Source organism: Onthophagus taurus, chromosome 2, assembly GCF_036711975.1.
Source record: "Onthophagus taurus isolate NC chromosome 2, IU_Otau_3.0, whole genome shotgun sequence".
Taxonomy (NCBI): domain Eukaryota; kingdom Metazoa; phylum Arthropoda; class Insecta; order Coleoptera; family Scarabaeidae; genus Onthophagus; species Onthophagus taurus.
This window is the reverse complement of record NC_091967.1, coordinates 5610668-5629951: the sequence shown is the minus strand read 5'-3', so window position 1 is coordinate 5629951 and position 19284 is coordinate 5610668. Positions and strand designations below refer to the sequence as shown.

At 36.6% G+C, this 19284-nt stretch overlaps 1 protein-coding gene across 1 annotated transcript in view; it reads right to left on the bottom strand.

Moving 5' to 3' along the window:
* The window catches only part of LOC111427063 (tyrosine-protein phosphatase Lar), a 205423-nt gene that overhangs the window by 172405 nt on the left and 13734 nt on the right, over positions 1–19284 (bottom strand). The window lies entirely within an intron of this gene.

Genomic DNA, 19284 nt, shown 5'->3' with positions numbered 1-19284 from the left:
TTCCACTCAAATGTAAAATTCGACATTTGTTTCCTGCGGTGATGTGTAAAATACTGTATTTCCTACTAACCAATAACAGCCTGTTTTTGTACCGTTCGTGTTCAATTCTTATAAAAGATATTCTAAACCATTGACTACTATTTTGCGAATTTTTTACAATAAATATATACTATTATTTCTTTTTTGTTGGAATTTTTTGTTGCAGTTTCCAACATTCACTAGTTATAGGGGCACAAATAAACAAAAATCAACTTTGAGATCAAATTAAGTGTCGTTTTTTGCTTCGTTTTTTGTTTAGGTGCAATAAAACTGTCGCGCTAAAGTGCTCGTTCTATGTAGTTTCGTTTTATTCTAGATCTCCGTTGAAGAATCAGTAAACGGTTAAATTTTTTGCATCAACTAAATCTATTTGAGAGAATTTGTATTTAATTTATAGTATATGTAATAACGTAAGATTTGAAAATTTCGAATTGAGTACAAATTTCTAACTGAAAATTATTTGATTATGCAATAATTTCGTTTTCATAATTACTTTATATGATAAACGTTACGAGATGTTGATCAATTTCAGGTTGATTTAATACTAATCACTGAACTTCAGCCACAACCGACCTCAACTTAATTAGTCTACAACCTTTTTAGGTACCAATACATTCCTATCAATATGGAGGTGTCTCACGTAACTGGTTCGTTAGAACTTTTTCAGGTTCCACTATTCATTGAGATTTGAAATTTTGGTAGCATGGGTTGTTCATTCGGAACTTTCGATTCCGAAAAATATTTTTTTTGGTAAATTTTTGATAAATTGTAGAGAATTAAATTTCCTTTCGGGTAGGCTAATAAAATATGGGGGGTTCCATTTAAAATTTTCGACTTTCTTGCGGTTGAATATAGAGAAACGGTAAGACAATTCTTGACCAGCCTGTATAAGAAACTCTAATACAATAAATGACAATCTATTTGACAGCATCTAAAGAGTAATCGTTTATTGCACTAAATCTAGAACTAACGCTAGTCTCGTCTTCCGACGCATGGCTAAACCCGATACTTTCAAGTTCTAGCTCTAGTGTTAGTTCTAGTTTTACCCTAGCACTATCAATAGAACTCACGCAAGAGCGACGTGTTCTGGACTACGAAGGGACTGAGGCAGGGATGTCCGCTGAGCCCAAGTCTGTTTGCACTGTATACGGCCGACCTGGAGGAAAGATTGAGGAAGGGGCAGATGGGAGGATTGGTGGTGGGAGGTAGAAAGGTGCATATGTTAGCATACGCGGATGACATCGTGGTCATGGCGAGAGAAGCGGTGGAGATGAAGGAGATGATAAAGACATTGGAAAGATATTTTAGGGGGAAGGGGCTGGAAGTGAATGTGGGGAAGATGAGGATGATGAAGTTTTGTAAGGGTGGGAGAAAAAGAACAGAAAACTGGAAATGGGAGGGAAAGGAGATCGAGGAGGTTAGGGAGTATACTTACTTGGGGTATGTGTTTAGGGAGGATAACAGGGAGGGGTCGCATGTGATAGCTATGGCAAAAAAGGCGAATAAGGTGATGGGACAAGTATGGGGTTGGGGGAAGAGAGTCTTTGGAAGGAATGTGGCTGCGAGGAAGATTATGTTTGAAGGTCTGGTTAGCAGTGTGATGATGTATCGGGCAGAGGTATGGGGATGGAGGGAGCAGGGACTGCTGGAGGACGTGCAGGCTAGATATTGGAGATGGGTGCTTGGGGTGGCGAGAGAAACACCGGGGTATATAGTGAGGGAAGAGGTAAAGGTGGATAAGGTCAGGGTGGAGGCGGGTAGGAGGGCAGTGAAATATGAAGAAAGAATAGAAGGGAGGCCAAGCTGCGGGATCCTGGGGGAGTGTTGGAGGGAAATTAGAGAGGGAAAGGTCAGATATGGGAAAGGACACAGAGACAACTATTATAGACGAGCGGGCTACTCGGTAACGGAGATAAATAGTAGACGAAGGGTGGGTAGGGAGATGTAGAGGGAGTTGAGAGACAGGGACCGAGATGTGCAGAGACAGGAAAGAAGGACACAAATAAAAGAGGGAAGGTATAACGAAAGATACAGGGACATAATTACGGAGGGGCTGCCTAGATACTTGTTATTGGAAAGAGATGAGGAAGGGAAAAAGTTGGTGGCTAGGTTCCGTTGTGGAAACGAGGAGAGAGCCAACAAATACTGCAGGGAGGAATGGGAAACGTTAGAACACATGCTGAATGGGTGCAGTGAGTTGAGGGAGGAGGAGATGGACCGAAGGCAGATCTTAGGAGAGGGGGGAGAGGGGAAACGATGGATGAGAATGGTGATGGGGGTGAGGAGACAAAGGGATGGGTGAGGGGATGATTGGGCCGAGGAGCCGAGGGCGTGGAAATGGAGGAAGAGGGTAGAGAGTGAAAGTAATACTTGAATAATGTAAAGAATTGTAAACAAAATTACTGTATACAATAAACTCTTAATAATAGAACTCACGCAAGACCTAGAACTAGAATCATTCGGGTTTAGCCGTCTTGAGAGACGTGCCGCTAAATCCGAATGTTTCTAGTTCCCGGTCTAGTGTTGGTTCTAGTATTGCACTAGCATTATCACTAGAACTAACACAAAACCTAGAACTAGAATCATTTGAGTTTAGCCGTCTTGAGAGACGTGCGATCCGAATGTTTCTAGTTCTAGGTCTAGTGTTAGTTCTAGTGACAGTGTTTTGTAGCGGTAGTTAGCACTAGAACTAGAACTGGAAAACTTCGGGTTTAGACGTGCATCTCTTAAGACGACCGAAAAGTCAGGGTTGTCATAAGCACGTCACCTTTTTCCAAGCAAAAATTTTTCTTTGCAGAAGTACCCAATGCCTGTTCTATTAAGTTATGTTGCATTTTATGTGGGATATTGCAAATGCATAGTATTTTCGTAACTATGGTTACTGCATTCACATATTGCGAGTTATATGAAATTCCCGGTATAACATTCTATCACATCAAATAACATTCCATGATTACGTCATAAGAAAATTTAATTAATTTCTGGTTCGGACACATAATAGCACGCAATTATCGTTTCCCGGTTATAGGTTAGTTTGTCGGTTCAATTAGCACAAGTTTAATAAGTTTGAGCGGCGTTGCTATGCTTACTTATCGCAATATAAAGGCTTCTCCGAAGCTGTTTAGTTTAACTAAAATTAATTAATAAATTAATTGAATTGACAAAGTTTAACCGTCTTAAAAATAAGTAAGTATAACACTCCGATTGGGTTTGTAGGGCGTGATTTTTGTTTAATGATGATTTTCGGTTATTATGATGGATAAAAGAACCCGCTCATCCATCTAAGTTTATTTTGAAAAGATTGTCGACAACGATAAATTATTATCTAGAAAAAAAAAATAAGAACTCATAAAACAATTGTAATATTCATATTCTCATTGCATAACATGATGCGATGTGGTGTAGCGATAATACTTGACGCCTGTGTTACGATGGATAGCAATTTTTAATTAAAATAATTAATTCCTCCTCTTCTTCCCACCTCTTTTTCTCTTTCAGTTCAATGTAACCAGACAGCCGTGTACCTAAAAACGTACCTAGCTGCACCGCTCTCTGGACTAGGGGGTCATTAGGGAACATGAACGCTCCGGCCCTGGTTAATCCTCGCTATGGCAGCAATTTGCCCGACCGGATTAGGGTCTGTTATATTATCAGAAAATGTCGGTCTCCGTCCAACCAACCATTTCGTTGTGGCTGAAACGCCAACCGTCTACAACCTGCTATATTCCATGGTAATACTTATCATAGGAAAACACAAGTTGTAATATTGAGTAGATAATACATTTATTAATTTTTAAATTTAAAATAAACGTCGGTAATTTTACATTTAATGCTATTAGTTAATTAAGTTCGTAAATTGATGTGTACAATAGTATAGTACGTTTACCATATGAAACGCTGAAATCAAGCAGACAGCTCCTATGTGTGATTACGATGGTCTATGAATAATCAATCATGTAACAATAGCTTGATGTGGTCCAGTATGATATATGTATCCATTTGGGTGGGTTTAATTAACGAATTTCAAGTGAATTACTCAACTAATTAAAGTAATTACGGTTATAGATACCGTGTCAGATAAAATTTATTGATAAATAATTTGTTAAGAAAAATTTAATTCCATTCTTTCGGATGAAAAAAAATTTCGAACGAACTAAAACAAACGCTAGAATAAACGTGAACCTAAAATTTAACGAGTTCTCAAAACGTGTTGCGTATTTCAGTGTGCAAATTGCATATATGCAAAACTTGAGAATGTCGACTGTCTATGGCGGAGCATCCGGAGCCAAACCGGGCTCAAACAGATGGTGTGGCGTGATAAACTTTACTCGGTCATCTACGTCCATGTGCATTCGGCATTCAGTTCGAATCCCCAATTTCCCCTTGAAGCCCCCCAACTTTGTGGCAAAGGCGGCGCGGCGGTGGCAGACCAACCGATCCCCTCGCTCACTATTTTAGTTTAAAGTTAACGCGAGGGCTGCGGCAATTCAGATTTTATCGGCTAAAGGCGGTGGCTCGGCATACACAACGAAACAAAGCCCCCTCCTTTTCCGTCTCCTCTTCCCAACAGCCCTTGTTTTCTGCATAATATTTTGATTTACTGCATAAGAAAACTAAAAACTATAAGTTTACAAGTTTTGAATAGTTTCTGTTGTTTTGATTAACTTGTCTCTCTATTGAAAATTTTCTTATTTAGTAAGTAAATAATTCTTTTATTATATTATTTTGATCGATGGACCCAATTTTATAAGTAATATCATTACGGTTTGAAACGTGGGTTGCTTACTTAATCTATGGATCTGTAACAAAGTAGATAAGTCAGCAGACCAGCGAAGGAAAGTTATTCGCCGATGTCAAGAAATTGATTTAGTCGGACTGTTCGTCTACTAACGCTTATGTAAGCACGTTTCGGGTGGGTTCGATATCCTGTTCGTTGGTTCATTCGCGCGAATATCGGCGACAACGTCGTGGCGTTGCACACTAAAACCAGTCACGTGATCCCGTCTATAACATATTTACGTTGGCACTTTAAACCACCGAACGGTTTAAGGGAGCGTTAAATTGGCTCGGCAACGAGAAATTTAATTTTACCTCGCTGCTTCATGAACTGCCACCGATCGCTGAATAAATAATTTGTCATGTCAGTCTTTATAAAGTTTCGATGATTGGAAAATCGGTCGCGATGAACTTTTATTGACGTTCCAAAGTTCGCCGACCGCCGAGGTTCGGGCTTTGTCGGACGAATAAAGGGTGCTTCCTTGTGATAGAATCCAACGGTTCGGTCAACATGTAATTTCTTTAAGTTCTATTATGTGTGTAAGATGAAATGAACTTGGCATCTTGATTACAAGTATACTAAAAGCATTACAAGAAAATTAGTTGTTAGAATTATTATTGATTATGTTATTAGAGATCTATTTCTTATAACACCCCCAAACATTTTATCAATTTCTTCGTCATATGGCTCTTTATCATATACTGCTTGATAGACAACTTGAAAACATTGAGAAGGAAATCAGAAAAAATTATCAGAGAAGATGTTGAATACCTTGCTACCTTGGGTAAGGTTTTCGGAGTTTTGTTCTACAGCTTCCTCAACTACTTCTGCCATCAAGTTTTTAGAGATAGTACTTAAGAATGAATATGATATTATAGTTATATAGTTATTGACAAAAGCTATCAGGTTAAAGAAACTATAAATTAATATAATATTTAAAAAATTTGATCTCGCAAGCCAACCCGAAAGAAACTTTTTCTAAAGACGAAGTTAGTTTGCTTGTCCTTCTAAACTTAAGGAGTTAGCCTAGGACGAGGTGTTTTTGCAGAGAATCTATCAAAGTTTATAAATTGGTTACCCATGAATTTCCTATTTTTAAACATGTCACTTCTAGGCATAGTTATTCCGATTAAATTATATAACACGATAAAAACCACAAACCAAATTAAACACCACATCAGCGCACATATTCACGTTGTTGTCGATTAGATAAACAAAACTAAACTGAAACTAGATAACGGAACAATTATTCGTAAGGTAAACAAATCGGTTTGTAGGAATTGTTAATAAAAATAAATTGGACTTTTTTTGAGCCCTTCCATCAAGTGGTCCTTAAATTTTGAAATTAAGCGAGGTCGTTGTTAAATCTTTTGATAATATATGAATCTGTTTATTATTGCACTTGTGTATGCATTGTAATTTGCCAAATGAACATGACCCAAATAATAGAAAATGAAAAAATATTTTCCAATCATCTCCGATGTGGTCTGGTTTTGGTAACGTATTCAATACATGATTTGCTATTGAATGAATATATACGATTTTAATGTTTAGTAATTTTATCATATTCAAGAAATTCTCGACGATATTGTAGTAGTGATTCTTCTGGAAGTAAACTTATTTTTGACGCGTACTGTATATACTGACTGTATATACAGTACGAGTCCATAGGTGGTCAGCTAAAAATCAAGCGTCGCAAAACTCTGTCTGTGCGGCGACACCATGTTTTAGAGGGTGCACCTTGTTGTTAATGGCACGAAATAACCAGAAGTGACTAGTGTATTCTATGCCTTTGGTAACTCGCGATAAGATGGCGGATTTTTAAATTGAGGTCATAAAATGAGGCGCCGCTAACATCAACATAATCGCCGTCAGTGTCATTTCTGGTTATTATGTGTTAATGGTGTGTCTTTGGTTTCCTCAACGATCTGGCAAACATCGTTGGCGAGCGATGTTGCCTAATCGTTAGGACACCCTCTTAAAGATGGCGGAATTTAAATCGAGGTCGAAAAATGCGGTTCCCCGAATATCAAAGGACCATACTGCCCATACTGGTTATATAGTTATTGAAATTAATTTATATTGATTGTTCTACGCAGTTCCAGCAAAATATAAAAGAATGTGTTTTAATCTAGTAAGACTAAAAAAAAGAGCAATGCTTTCCAGAAAAGAAAAGTTGAGTTAGGTTAGTTTTGTTTACAAATGTCAATCAACTCTGACAAAAATATTGGGTAATGTTAGAAACTCCAATTATAGCATGACAGAATGTCGGTTTTCTTTTGAACCACAATTATAGCGTGAAGAAATGTTAGGATAGGTCAGTTTTGTTTTGAAACTCCAATTATAGCGTGAAGGAATGTCGGTTTTCTTTTGAACCCCAATTATAGCGTGAAGGAATGTCGGTTTTCTTTTGAACCCCAATTATAGCGTGAAGGAATGTCGGTTCTCTTTTGAACCCTAATTATAGCGTGAAGAAATGTTAGGATAGGTCAGTTTTGTTTTGAAACTCCAATTATAGCGTGAAGGAATGTCGGTTTTCTTTTGAACCCCAATTATAGCGTGAAGGAATGTCGATTTTCTTTTGAACCCTAATTATAGCGTGAAGAAACCGCAATTATAGCGTGAAGAAATGTTAGGATAGGTCATTTTTGTTTTGAAACTCCAATTATAGCGTGAAGGAATGTCGGTTTTCTTTTGAACCCCAATTATAGCGTGAAGGAATGTCGATTTTCTTTTGAACCCTAATTATAGCGTGAAGAAATGTTAGGATAGGTCAGTTTTGTTTTGAAATTCCAATTATAGCGTGAAGGAATGTCGGTTTTCTTTTGAACCCTAATTATAGCGTGAAGAAGTGTCGGTTTTCTTTTGAACCCCAATTATAGCGTGAAGAAGTGTCGGTTTTTTTTTGTACCCCAATTATAGCGTGAAGAAACCGCAATTATAGCGTGAAGAAATGTTAGGATAGGTCAGTTTTGTTTTGAAACTCCAATTATAGCGTGAAGGAATGTCGGTTTTCTTTTGAACCCCAATTATAGCGTGAAGAAGTGTCGGTTTTCCTTTGAACCCCAATTATAGCGTGAAGGAATGTCGGTTTTCTTTTAAACCCCAATTATAGCGTGAAGAAACCGCAATTATAGCGTGAAGAAATGTTAGGATGGGTCAGTTTTGTTTTGAAACAGATTCAGAACGTTTGAGGTACCACTACAAGTTCATTGAAAGCATATAATGTTCCAGCTTTACAGATACCAGCTGCAAAGCTTAGTTGTAGGCTTATGATAGGCGAGATCGTGCCAAGGTATGGGCATTCCGATTAACACATTTCTGCACATTGAGCTTGGCTGGCGACTAAGCAATTATAACACAGGGTGCATATGGCATGGAGTTTATGTTGAAACGACTCCACACATAATACACCAGAGAGACGGCAAAAACAAATACATCATATTTGGAAGGGACAAGAGGGCGTTTTCGAAGGTCATGATGTGAAGGCATGTAACAAGCTTTAAGTGGCGTTTAAATCTTTGACTTTAGAATTTTTTTCAATTTTTCATTTGAAACAAAATTTAATAAAAACTTGAAATGATACCGTTAATATTTTTAATGAAAAACTGTCGTAACAAAGTGCATAAAAAATATATGCGAAATCCCAACAAAAAAAAGTTAATAAACAAAAAATATGACCGTTGTTGTACATGACACGTGACATCAGGCTTTTAGAGGCTATATCGATTGGAATAAATATGTATAACGAAAAAAAAAAGGACATTGGTAAATGAGAGGAGCGCGGCAGTTACAAATGAAATTGAGCACAGGCGGAAATTATTTTTGACAAACAAAACCGTGTGTATGTTCACGCTTGTCGAAACGGCTGGCGAACTGGCGTATACATGTTTCGTTCCATTTGATTTATAAATTGAGGGAGGCTATAAAGGGACGAACTACTGGCTAGTTATCGTTACCTATACCGAGCGACACACGGGCTGCATATAATGAAAATAACTTTTGCAGGCTCGGTCAGACAATATATTAAAATTATGCTTCGAATTTGCTGCAATGCTGTAACGCATAGCCTTTACGTGGTTCTCTATATTACCTTGTGCATTTTCGTTTTAATTAAACGCAAATATTGAAGTAGGGTAGGTATTTATACTTTCATTCTCAGGGGTGTTATTTATAGCTACCCAACTAAAAACATGTGTATAACAAATCTAAACAAGTTTTCCCTTTAATTATGTGTAATGAATTTTATTCGTAATTTCATCAGGAAATGTATCGTGCAAAGTACACACAACTAAAGAAATCAGGATACGATGCAATTACACTCGTACGTTTCACAGAAATGGGGGCGTTTAATTAAAGACCTGGCGCTTAATTGCACCTGTGTAAAAATAATGCACAAAAAAGTCCCTTAATCATGACCCTTCCTGCACATCTATCGACCGCAGCCGCTTACAGCAAATTCCTAGAAGTAGGCCGAATAAACTCCAGGAAATAGGTTTTCTTTGATCAAATTGTTTATGAAATGTTTTTCTTTTCCCTTAAAACAAACATGGTGTATTTACAAGGATTGAACGGTGTAAATTCTTTATAACAATTTGGGTCATCGATATAATGAAAATTGATAAGTTGCAACAATACTTAATGGGTTCTAAGGGTCAGCATAGGTGGTTACTAGGTTGAAGATCACCTGAGCACACAATCATCATAGTTAATGGTTAATATATGACCTAACAGTACGGCCGTGTTTGGCGACTGAGATTGCCAGCTCTTCAGTTAATTCAAAGCTCATTACACATACCACCGCCTGCACTCTATACCATCACGCTAATTGCTCTATAACCACATGAAATAGCACATCTTGTCTTATGGGAAAGATCTTATGTTCTACTGCCTTTAGCAATTATAAGCATTAAGGGAATTTTAGTTGGCATATTGTAGCAGTTTATTTATATGGAAAGTAAATGGGTATTGATTTATCATGCGATGGAAACGTTGTATCTAAGCAAACAAGGGATATTGTATATAAGGTATGTATAAGGTTTAAGGTAAATGATAACAACGGTGCCTACATAAATAATACACCGGAGAGTTTCTCCAGTAGCGTACTTCCATAAACCGCACTCCCCTGCAATTTCTGTTCTCACAGGTCACAGGTAATCGATTTTATTGCCGTTGGCCGTAAAGTGAAACTACCTCTTTGAGTTAACTATTACGTGACAGCATTAGCGCGGCCGTTAAATACGAATCGGTTTCGACCTTATAATGAATATAAATCCTCCGGATAAATGGTGTTCGTTACCTTCGTTATATCGCCGCGCTTCAAGTTACCTTTCGACACGTTCTTTTTTCTCTTCGTCTTCCTCCCTTTTGAGACCAGCTACCAGTTCACTGCTACGGATTACATTCGTATCGCCTGGGGAGCAAATGGAACATCGACTTTTCGGGACCAGGAAATACTTCCGATCGGCGAGGTGGTCGTCTATATTAAGATAACGCACTCGAATGATTTCCAATAGCAAACTGAGGCAACCGTTATTAATGGCTGTTAATGGGTAAAACAGCACGTAAAACATTTTAGAGGTTCTTATGCTTCCATAAATCTCTATGATATTACAACGCATCTACTTAAAGGCATTATTCTTAGGTACGATGTAAGTTAAGTAATGCTTATCAGAAATCAAGGATGGAATTGTTTTATTCTCATTGGCAATCACAGATATGAACTTCCTGTGCCCTTTGTTCGTATCGCAGAGTGAAACAAGCTACTAGCTGGGGGATAATCAACTGAGTGCTGGTGCATCGAGTGCGAACCAAAGCACGAGTGTCTTACTTGCTGCTGTTACTAGCTCCTTACAAATCGATATTCTCGAACGTACAACTTTAAGCTGAAAGTGATTTCCTGATATTGAAGCACAATTGAAACTTTCATTTGCAATTGAAATTAGAACTATTATATTAACAAAGGATTTAGACTATTGAAGACCTAAGTAGTATATTAACTGTGTTTTAATATTTAAAGTAGAAAATTTTTAATTTTTATGAAAAAACTTTACGACGGATATATTTGTCGCTTTTTCGTGCGTAAAAACCTAGGGAAAGATGAGATTACATCGGAATTATATCGTGAGCGTATAATATTTACGGAGTGCCGCGGGGCGCAATTAAAACGAAAGTTTAGCAGTCGGGGGTGCCAGGGAACGATGGAAACCGGCGATGACATTTCGTTAACGACCCCGCCAGACGTTCGTTAACGTTTTGAACCACGAGAACTGTCGTTATTCCCATAACGGGCGCGCCCCGCAGCTCCTGCACGTGAATGATAATGTTCAATATTATTATTGGATAGGCACGAGTGTGTAGAATAATTTATAGGTGATTATCAAACTTGGTGATTAGTAAATCCGACATTGATTCTGTTTCTATGTACCGTCTAAATCCCCAACGCCAGTTGGCACTAGTTTAACACAATAATACAACATGACTATTTGAAACAAATAAAAAGCGAAATTCCCCTAAAAAGGATTACTGTAATTTCTGTTGTGGTGATGACAACCAGATGTTGCATATTGTCCTTTACCCGTCGCCTTGCTAAAACGAAATTCCACAAATTGTTTGCTTGGGTCGTTGTGGTTTGGACTTTCAGATAAATATCTCACGGGCGTACAAGTTATGCCATCAAATGTAACGTAAACTTATTGTTTGCTGTTATAACATACGAGTACGGGTTACCAACACATACCCCGCTCCGTAATGTATGCAATGTTTAAACTATTCTATAATTTGAACAAGAAACGAAGATGAATTTGTAATTTTCTGCACACGGGGACAACGTTATAATATCAATTTGGCAAATAATAAAAATTGAGTTACATAAAACTTGGAAGATTCATGTACAGAGCGAGACCTAATATAAGCTCAACGGGGCGCTATAAATTTCTGCTAACAATTTCTTTTAGCGCTGCGACCGGTAGCAATGTGGGTCTCTTGGGAACATAACTCATTTTAACCAATCATTTAGATCATAATGCTGTGTGTAGATTTATAACGACAAATTATAGCTGTGGTGTTTATTTGGAAATATTTAATCCAAACTTAAATCAATAATCTATTTACATATTAATTAACATATTTAATTTAATTTTTAATTAAAATCTTTATACTTATATTTGGACATTTTATTAATTTAAAAATGTTCTCTCAATGTATATACCTCTAATAACCCATTAAATAAATAGGATGACGTTCTGGGTAGTGTACTCTAGGTAATATCTGGAGTTTCCGCTGGACCTGGAAGCTATAGGCGAACAAATTTAATGGAAAAAGTAACGCTGAAACTCGTTAAAGGAAATTAATTGCTGTGACCAAACTAAATTAATACCTGTCACTTCGAGGCGCAAAGTAATGTAATGGATGGGCTCACTTCGCGTATGTGAAAAAGGCTCGTTGTTTAACAGGGCTAGTTGGCCGGTTCGAAAGTAGCGGACCTTTCGACCCTTTAGCCGAACCCAACTCGTCCAACACCCAGATAGATTACCGCGGCAAGATTTCGCCTGGATGGCGTACAGCGATTTTGTGCAAAAGCGTTCGCTAATTAAATTTAACTCTATCGCCGTGCACTCCGCGTGCTCTCTAAAGCGGAAATAAATTACGAACTTTCACTTTTCTTTTTTCGAAACTTCCGCACATCCCTAAAATCCCTTGTGACATTAAACACCCAAATAGCAAATTCCTGAAATTTTTCTTAAAATTAAATAAAACTTGAATTTATTACTCAAAAAAATATATATAATTTAGTCCTTCGTAATCATTTCCTGTTTACTTACTTATGGGATAACACAAATAAATCTTCTTGGTTAAATCTTGATGTCAGCAAAGCTTACCGGTTGAGTTTTGTTTCCAAGTAGAGGAATGCGAAAGGGATGGAAATGCCTAAGTGCAGTGCCGGTTGGAGGTAAACGATTTTAGAGACTAATCGATAACCAAATTACCCGGTTAACCGAATCAAAAGCCTATTAGTGCCTAAGGCAATTGTAGTTATTTTGCTTCGTCATTACCGTTGGCACCGCTACATTCATCGATTTAATACCAATTGTATTGTTATTGTAGCGCAATTTAAACTGTGAGTTGCGAATCAAAATGCGAACATTTAAAAAAATCGATTGTAGCAGAAAAACTTCTATAGCAATTTATCACGAGTTGTTACGATGAAAATAAAATTTAATTATAAATCATGCAAGTTTATGTAATACCTCGTTAATAGGCAAAATCGTGTATAATGTGCAAAAGCTCGTAAAGTAAACGTACAGAGAACCATGAAAAAATGTTTCTATAAAAAAGATGATTGATTCCACCTCATTGAGTACGTGCGACTTCACCAAGTCAAGCAGGATAACACATTTTCTTAAAGTTCATTACTTAACATAGGCCTCCTTTATTTTTGTTCAGTTCTCTCCAAATTCTGTATCTAAGTTGTCGTTATTCTTGGCCTTCCTTTATTTCTCTTATCCGTTCTCGGTCTCCACTCAAGCAACTTGTTTGTCCATCTTCCATCCTTCAAACGGGCCACGTGCCCTGCCCAATTCCATTTGAGTTCTGTAGTTCTGACCACATCAGTCACTCCCGTTCTTCTTCTTAGATCGTCGTTATTCACTCGGTCGAAGTTCTTAGTCGAAGCAAATTGCAATTGGGATGGAAAGTTACTCCCAATACTCATAGATGTTGAAGAAAATTGCTAGATTTGTAGAGTTGTGATAAATTCCTGAAATTCTTAAAAACAGATTTTGCAAAATTGTGTATGTAATTGTAATCCGTTGTACCTCCGTTTGTCGTCGTGAAATTGTTTGAAAAGCTGTCTGGAAAAGGCCTTGCAGGCACACCTTACTGAAAAGGCGACACCTCAGCAGCTGGACTAATAGTAATATAAGAACTTTCTATGGGATTTTCTATGGAATCAGAGATGAGTAGAACTATCAAAATTCTGGGAAGCTTTAAAGCGGAACGTAGTGGAAAAGAAAACGCTGCAGAGACTATTCGAAATAGTGTCTTTAAAGATGATATTGTTGTGATCATTATTTCTTTCCATTTTATTCTTGAATAAAATAAAAACTTTTTCTGTTTTGTACTTTTATTAAAAATGGATTTTATTGTTTTTAAAATTCTACCGGTTTCGGGCTTTTTTATAAAACCATCTTCAGGAACCCTCGAATCTCGTCAATTTATTTTAAAGCGTCTCTTGTGGTAATTAGCATGTTGAATTTCTTCTTTTCTAAACGTTTTTATTTATTTGGATCTATGTTTTTTTTTATTTTTAGGAGTAATGTGTGTTATACTTTAGGATTGACAATCCTGTCTGAAAATTTAATGGTGTCAATTAAAAATGTATCAAATTTGATGTTCGTCTCCATTATTGATCCTGCAATTGCAGACTTCAATCCGCGATCACACGAAAAGATTTGGCTGTAAGCCCATCGATCAGCAGTTTCAAAACCTCGTGGAAAAGTTAAATAACACCAGGAAACAAACAATGAAGAAAAAATTGTTTCGTTTTTTTGATTGGATATTGTTGAAATTGTTTGGGCATATTCTGTATGAAACAGATAAATTTTTTGAGTGAATATCATAAATGATTTGTAAAATTTAATTGTTTTAAATAACTAAATATTGAATTAAAATTAAGAAAGCTATAAATTAAGCATTAAAAGTGGATAAAAAATCTGTCTGGAGTGTAACAGCCCGTTAACACAATACGTGGGTTTATTGGATCACGTATACCTTTTGACGCATTTGCCTTTATGAGCTCTCTTAGATCAACGGCACGTACGTAAGCATAAAATATTTATTGCAGGACTCCTATCCAAGTCGTTCGACACGTCTCCACTCTACCTAGCTTTTAGATATGGAAAATAAAATATGCGCCGTTACGTGACTGATGTGCACTCGTTTGTATTTTACTGTAGGTAATTTTATGGATATATACTAAAAAATCATTAAAAATTTTCTATTAATTAAGTCGCAATCTTATACAAAGTTATTGTTAAAACATCTATAAAAGTTTATGGTGGTATTAATAAGAATATAAAATGTTTAAAAAAGTAATAAAAATAACTTAAAATACTGGTGCTCGAGTCCAAATATTCAATGCGGTGCTATAATAGCGTGACCCAACAAAATTAACGGTGGAACGTGATTTCGGAAAACCCTACCAACCGGAAGATTAAATAAAAATAGAATAAAATACGTTTTCCTTTATCTTTTCACATCTTTTCTTTTTACTTCTTCATTATTTTGTACTTTTTTTCATTTTCTTTGGTACATAAAAACCGTTATTTTACGTTAAGAATAATAATAACCAATTTATTCCTTCAACATCAATAGAATTTTCGTTCAACATTCATTAATATGTATTTTTAAGAATTTTCTGTGCTTATTAATATTTATAATAAAATTGTTTTCATGTACAGCCTTTCAAATTGAAGAGTGGGAACCTATATCTGCTTTTACCCCGAGCAAGGTGCGGTATACCATGAAGTTTGGAGTCGAGAGGCATCCCTCTAGCGATATACAGCTTCAAATTATGTAAATTATATTTCATCTATATTCAGCAAAGACAGGCATACAAAGGTTCGTTTCGAAAGGGTCCCGCTCTGACGTTCTTTAACCCTTATACATTTTAATAGGAACAGTGACCATATAAAAGGCCGTCCTAAAGTGCATTCCAGTATAAAATTCGAAAAGGCCCATCGATGCCGTCGCCGTAAAAGACACAATAAAAATAAATTAAACTCTATATTTCAAATTTCTATTATGATACGACTATATTTTGACGCACACGTCTGAAACATGGTTCACATACTGTATAGACCTTTTAATTTGGACCATGCTCGTGTCGTATGCAAGTGCTTTAAAGCCAACGGTTCAATCGTTTATTCCTATACAACGAGGCGAGCACTACGGGATAGAAGAGAAATCGATAACAGTGAACCTACAAATACATTACAAAGCCATGCCTTGCATAATATCGCTTTAAACTGGGGTTGTTACATATACTACCCTATTAAGAACCAAACAACAATTTTGTCTCTTATCTCATATGTTTGCGAACATCTACCGTCGTATGTTATCATGTAGAAAGTTTGTGTTGTGTAGTTAATATTGCACGTTGCAACACACTACAGAGTAGACTATTAGCAGTTTAGGCAATGAACAAGGTACGTTTATTATTAATAGCTTACCTATTATACGCATCCACGCATATTCATTTAATATTTACATTAAATATCCTTACTAACAGTACATTTCAATATAGGCATTTCTGTCACTTCCATTCACTGTATTAAATTAGGATTATTTAGTACGTTTAATACCCTATTGCCATCCTATTTTTAGAAACATTCACACACGAGTAAGTTTTTAAAAAGCTAAAAATTGGCATAGTGAGGTTGAAGTGTTTGATAATGTCCAATACACATGAAACAACAAACGAATAAAATTGTACGTCTTCTATTACGTTGTGGTAGCCTTTTATGTCTAGAGGTACGAAACAACATAATTGACGTAGTTGCGGTAAGTAAACCCTATGCACGTTTTGCCAAAGTAGACTACGTCGCATTTCACTCAAACCTAGCGTTAGTAATGCGGTCACGTTTTCATAAATCACGAACCGACGACTAACGAGCAAAAAAATCTTTCAAAATTACACACACCATATTCCTCGACTGCTTGCACATCTACGCTATGATATTACAATTAGTTTTTTAATAACTTTTTACTTAAAATTAATTTGTTTATTCTTAAATTTTATTAAAATTGGAACACCCTATAAAATGTACCGATTGACGTTTATGGTCTATTTAAACGTTTGAAATGGAAACCATGCCAACAATAACAACTTTACTACGAGTTAGTGTTGGACGGTTTATGTAGCAGATTCGTTTCATACCACCATTGGTAATTTTCAACGACCGTTTCGACGAACGTAAATTGTGTATGTATCGAAGTTGGGTAAACGTTCCAAATTCGGGTAACACAGGTCAGTGCATTATTCGCTTTAGTTCCGAACGAGTCGATATTAATTTGAGACCGACAACAATAGTACCGGTAGGTCTGCGTCGACGACGAGGACAACGAGAGTGTGCGGCAAACTTTAGCTGAAAGCGAAATAGAATTACGTATACGGATGCGCTGTATGACATGAAGGGAAGTTAGCTGCCGCATACTACGTCCTTTTGTTCCCAAGTTTTTACCGTCCGGCTGAACTTACAGCACTAGGAATATCAACGGCATGATAATCCGGCAGCATTATTTCCGTCTCGCTGCCCAAAGTACTTCGAGATGAGTGCGTACAGGAAAATGACGTAATAGAGTGGCGGTAATGTTGTAATGACTGTGATGTTTGTTGTCAGAATGAATAATTGAGAAAGTTTGTTGCAGAAAGTTAATAATTTGAACATTTAATAGTAATTAACTTATTTATTATTATATACACGATGTCCTACTGTTTATACAGTTTAAAGTCGTCCAATAAGAGATCGTAAATCAGACTCGATCCCATCCTCGGCCGGTCTGCCGCGCCGTTCATAACTCGTTTCTCACGTGTACTCACCAATAGATTCGACACGGAATGAAAAATAAACTTTTTCCGCTATTGAAGTGAATCGCTATTGGACGACTTTAAAAAGTTTCCGTGCGGTTATTATAAACATTTCGAAAAAATTTTATTAGAAAAATAGCTTCAGAATAATGTATCCTTCAACCGTATAATGCTCTGATCCGGAAGATACGGAACACCCTGTATATTATTAACTGGCAGTCACGATGCCATCTGAGTCTGCATCATCGAGATTTGATGGAGACTTCAAAGAATTAATGCAGATTTAATGACCATAACGAGATTTTATGAAATCTTGAAGGAGTATATGATGAAGATTCAGCCTGTATGGAGACTTGACTTTGTTCAGACTTGACATAGCAAAAGCATGGTGATGACTTGATGAAGAAATGATCAAAACTTGATGCAGACTTACTTACTGGATTTATCAAGTCGAATGGTGTAATGGAGATTTGATGCAGAATTAAAGAAATTAATGCAGATTCAATAACGATTGTATAAATATTATGAAACCTTGAAAAAGTCTTGATGTATTGCTAGATGCAATTTAGAGGGTTGATAATTATCATCGACAACAAAAGAATCCTCTGCTGAATGCACAACAAGAATTATATCTGAGGATATCCAGCATTCTACATATGCCATTAGGTAAGTATCATCATCATTTTGGTTCTACAACTCGTTCTGGGTCTTGGCCTCCTCTAGGGTTCTCATCCAATTCTTTCGTTTCAAGACCACCGCTTTCTAGGTCGCACCCCCAATCCTTCTCGCATCTCTCTTCACCCCATTGGCCCAAATATATGAAGTCCTCTATTTCCTTATAGATCCTTTGTTGTCATACTCGGGTGGGTGACTCCTCGTTGGTTACATTCCCAAAATCGCCTATTTGACGGATTATTTGCTTGTGTTCATGCATCGTCAATCTCGTTGCCATTTCGTCTCCAGTATTGATCTTAAATTCGTCTTGTATTGTTTTAGTGTGTCCAGAAAGATTAAGAACTTAAGAGTGTCTTTGATAGAAATTGAGAGCTTTCTGACATTAATAATACAACGCCGTTACTTATGATGTGTTTCGCAGACCAAACAAACATAAAGTTTTATGATTTGAAAAATTTCCCTATATAAAATGGGCTAATGCAAAGGGGGTAGGCTCAACAGAGTTTTTTGTGATATAATTAAGGCCTATATCATCAAATTAGGTCTGTTATGATTTATTATTTTGAAACCACCAACTGATATCTTTTCCAAAAATTCTCTTTTTTTTCTGTTACTTGTTACCTAACTATTTTTGCGATTAAAATTTTAAGGGGTATTCAATTCTATGTCACCCTATAGCACGCAAATTTTAAGCATATGAATTTTATGCGTCTGTTATTGCAGTTAGCGATTGTAAAATGCAATTATTAAATCGGAACTGGCTCTGCCTATTTATGTAATTTAATTCAAATATCTGTTGACCCGTTAATTTGAAATTTGCAAATAGCGAAGGCCTGCGGCGCCGTAACAAACAATTCGTGACGATTGTGTGGATGCTCGGAATTTATGGTTCCAAATGCGTATGATTGTTCGGGTACTACCAGTGATATAATTAAATCTATGGCCCGTATTATACGGCGCCGAATATCGATCGGCGTACTTTATAATTGCTAATTATAAACGTAAACAAGGAAATTATAAATTACCATCATGTTGATTCTCAAGACGATTAATACAAGTAGACTTTTTAAAGTTTAATTAAGATTATTGAAATTAAAATGAAAAAGTTTATGCGAAATAAGAATTTGCAAGAATTCAGGAGGTGTATATATTTTAACCTTTTTATTTCAGTTAATTTAGGTTACCATTGTGTAAACTCGGGAAT